Genomic DNA, 4,661 nt, shown 5'->3' on the forward strand with positions numbered 1-4,661 from the left:
AACACTTAAGGCTCCATAACGCCGCTCATCCTGACTCTAGGACCCCGAGAGTGGATTCAGCGAGTCACCGCTGTGGCATTTAGCGTCAAGCAAGAACTAGTTAGTTTCTAGGGCACGCTTGGACTAGGTGGTGGAAGGTTGGAGGTCGTCCAGGGAGTCTGGTCACAGCATGATGTGCTGTTCCATCATTACGACGCTTTTTCTATGCAAAATGAAAGTAAATATAATGTTTTTTTCCGTCGTGTGACTTCGTCATTGCTACCGGCTTGTGTTTGCTTAGATTGCTTTCATGTATATTGTGGTTGGGTATATTTTCTATGTTTGTGTATATTGTGGTTGATTTTGTATACTGTAGTTGGTTATATGGTATGTCGTTGGATAAATATACTGTGGTTGTTAACAATTATGCATAATAAACTATCCACTGCAGTTAATTATGTATACTATGGATGATTTTGCATACTGTGGTTGATCATGTATTCTATGATTGTTATATATATATTGTGGTTATGAATGATGTGGTGGTTTATATGATTGGTTATGAATACTGTGGTTGGCCATGTATACTGGGGTTGGTTATATATATTGTGGTTGGATATGTAGCTGGTTCATGTTGGTTTAAATATCACACAAGTAAATATAGTGGTTCATTGCAATGTTATTAATTGCTGTTTCTTATATTTAGGGTGTCACTCTTAAGATGGTTCTATGTCAACGTTTAGTGTCACTCTTAAGATGGTTCTATGTCAACGTTTAGTGTCACTCTTAAGATGGTTCTATGTCAACGTTTAGTGTCACTGTGTCAAGGTTTAGTGTTAATAAATAATATTTCATATATGTCTATACCATTCTCTTTATTTAAATAATATATAACCAAAATTTTGCTTTACTGTAAACAATTTGTTTACAAATTATAACTATTGGTCTCGTAATGTATAGGAATTTTAGCAAGAATTCCAATACATTTATTATTTTTCCTGTGAGTTTAAAACTTATATAATTTACATACTAAGTAAACACGGTTTGATCACTTTTATAATACAATTGTAGTTTTATTTGTTATAACTAGTTCTTATTAACTACACTAATTATTATGTTTTGAACCAAGATATTTGTTGCCTAGTTTGTGTAAAACTTGCTAAAATTATGCATTTAGGTCGGAATTTACATTATAAGTTAGATATCATGAACCAAAGCAGCTTTCTCACGCACTGAGAGTTGTCCACCTCTCATACTAACTTAATAGATAACTATCTTCAAGGTTACTCAAAAAATATCATGTCGGTACTAGAAAGAATTTTTCAACTTTTTTAAATTCGGCGTTTCCAATGAATACTATGTAAATGAAATGTGTAAATTATGTAAAATTATACATTTATGGTTAATGTGTCGCTCAGTGGATTGTTGGAATAGACAGTAGATTCAAGTAAGCCTTAATGTGCTCTCTGTGACAGTACCACTGTGGGTCTGTCTGTGATTCACTCTGGCAACAGACCAAAGGATCCTGTCTGTGATTCACTCTGGCAACAGACCAAAGGATCCTGTCTGTGATTCACTCTGGCAACAGACCAAAGGATCCTGTCTGTGATTCACTCTGGCAACAGACCAAAGGATCCTGTCTGTGATTCACTCTGGCAACAGACCAAAGGATCCTGTCTGTGATTCACTCTGGCAACAGACCAAAGAACCCTCTGTCTGTGATTCACTCCGGCAACAGACCACAGGACCCTCCGTGTTTGGTCCAGGTTGCTTTAAGAAGTGTTTAACTGCCTGTCGGTGTGCGAAGCACATTTCTGATCATAATTTCGAACACGGTTAAGTGGATTTATAAAGATTTCAATAAATCAGTAACTTAAAGTTCACTTTACATTCGAAACTAAGATTATAAGCTTCGTTCACTATAATTAACTGAAACAACATAACAAGCCTTACCTAAACCTAACTATGCTTAAACCAATATATAATTAAAATTTGTATATGACAAAAAAATTTGACATTATTCCATACAAAAGATTCATCCTCTTAAATGGTTATCAAGATAACAAACACTGATATTTAAATGCACGTAAGTCAATATTTAACTTATAACAAGGGTAGGATGATGAGTTGTCCATTAGTCCAAATTATTTACAACTAATTCCAACAAATGATTTCTCATTCACGGTAATAATTACATTATAATTTCAGTGAAATAGTGAAAGTCTGCTTGTTCCTCAACCTATTCAAACCCATCAGCGCCTCAAGAATACAAGAAAGAATATCAAGAACAAGAGGATGTGACCGTTAAGGACTGAATACAAGAAAGAATATCAAGAACAAGAGGATGTGACCGTTAAGGACTGAACAGCACAAAGAATGACAGTTAGAAAGGCGGGATGCAAGAGATAATAGCTCCATTCTACAGACTCAAATAGTAAATACAAATAAGAAACAAATGATCTGGTCCAAGTGCTTATGTGAGTGCATGTTTTCATGCACTCACATGTTGTATTACAAATCGTTGGTTTAAAATATAAAAATTGTATGCTGAAAACCTTTTCTTTGAAGAATTTGGTTTTCAATAAATGAAATTCGCGGGTAAACTTAATGTTCGAATTCCATATATCACATTATCGTCAATAATACACCGTATTAACGTAACCAAACGTAATGAAACCTAACACAACCAAATTTTAACCAAAAGTGACCTTAACCTAATGTGACCTTGATTTAACCATGCATAGAGAAGAGATAATAGCACTAATTTTGCTGTCATTTCCAATCCATTCCCTTGAGTGGATCTTCTCCCAGAGGAAAGGTCGACTTAAATTCGAAACCCCCCAAACAGACACCATAACTACGACGTTGGTACAACGTTCGAACAAGTCTTAACTCCTCCTAACCAGTTATAACAGCCAATATATCAAGTTGTAACAACGTTCTAATACGTCATAAACACGTTAAACCAAGATGTAACAACTTTATTACAAGTTGTAACAAGCGGAAAATAGAGTCAGTTTCGGTTTGTGTTTCCAGGGAAGGTGCTACGGGCTGCTTCCTGGGAATGTGTACGTGTTAGAAATAAATTTATGTAGTAGACATAATAAAGGACAAAAATTATATCGGCTACAAAGGTGGGGGTCCAAGAGCTAATAGCTCGAGTCTGCAGGCACATACATTAAATACACCTAAGAGAGCAGCGGGAACAAACAGCACTCTGGGATTACAGTTCTAAGTTCGCGACTTCCGGAACTTTTTCAGTGTCAGAGGAGTTAGTAAATGGAATGCACTAGGTGGTGATGTGATGGAGGCTGACTCCATACACAGTTTCAAGTGTAGATATGATAGAGCCCAGTAGGCTCAGGAACCTGTACACCTGTTGATTGACATTTGAGAGGCGGGACCAAAGAGCCAGAGCTCAACCCCCGCAAGCACAACTAGGTGAGTATAGCCGCGGGAGGCCTCGAGGCTGGGTGGACAGCGCTCGGGGGTCGTAGTCATAAGGGCCAGGGTTTGATTCCCGGGTGAGGTTGAAACGAATTGGCAGATTTTCTTTCACCCTGATGCACCTGTTCACCTAGCAGTAAATAGGTAATTGTGAGCTAGCCTGCTACGGGCTGCTTCCTGGGGATCTGTGTGTGTACGAGTGTGCGTGTGTGATTATATATATATATATATATATATATATATATATATATATATATATATATATATATATATATATATATATATATATATATATATATATATAATATGTAGGCGATATAATAGAGGAAAAATAGATTGGTTAGAAAGGCGGAGTCCAAGAGCTAATAACTCGCTTCTGCAGACACAAATATTAAACACACACACACACACACACACACACACACACACACACACACACACACACACACACACACACACACACACACACACACCGAGTAACAGGAATTAGATTTCAGATACAACAAAAACCATTTAGATCAGCTACTACAGTTTGTCAACTGAAATTCACAAAATAGCGGATTGTTTCCCTTATGACAAGAATGAAGGGTGGATTGCGTCCCTTAAACCAAGGGTAAAGTAAAGGGGTGGATTGCTTCCCTTATGACAAGGATTAAGGATGGATTGCTTCCCTTATGACAAGGATGAAGGATGGATTGCTTCCCTTATGACAAGGATGAAGGATGGATTGCTTCCCTTATGACAAGGATTAAGGATGGATTGCTTCCCTTATGACAAGGATTAAGGATGGATTGCTTCCCTTATGACAAGGATTAAGGATGGATTGCTTCAATGAATAATAATTTAATAAAAATAATAGTTATATTTCTTATCAAATTATTATTTTAAATAAAACACTATAGTAAATAAAATTCACAAGAACATTATTAATGCTAATATATTAAACCTAAATAATTATTATATCACTCTTGCAGAATAATTACAGTACAATAAAGATAGAGAATATTTTTGTAATAACAATAAAAATGTTAGAATCAATTAAATTGAAGATCTAATTGCTGTATTATTGTGAGCTAAAGGAACGCGAAGTATCACTGATTAATGAGAAAAATATTGTGAGTTAAAAGAACGCAAAATGTCACTGATTAATGAGAAAAATATAGTAAGCTAAAAGAACGCAAAGTATCACTGATTAATGAGTAAAATATAGTGAGCTAAAAGAACGCAAAGTATCA

This window comes from Procambarus clarkii, chromosome 6 (genome assembly GCF_040958095.1).
Source record: "Procambarus clarkii isolate CNS0578487 chromosome 6, FALCON_Pclarkii_2.0, whole genome shotgun sequence".
Taxonomy (NCBI): Eukaryota; Metazoa; Arthropoda; class Malacostraca; order Decapoda; family Cambaridae; genus Procambarus; species Procambarus clarkii.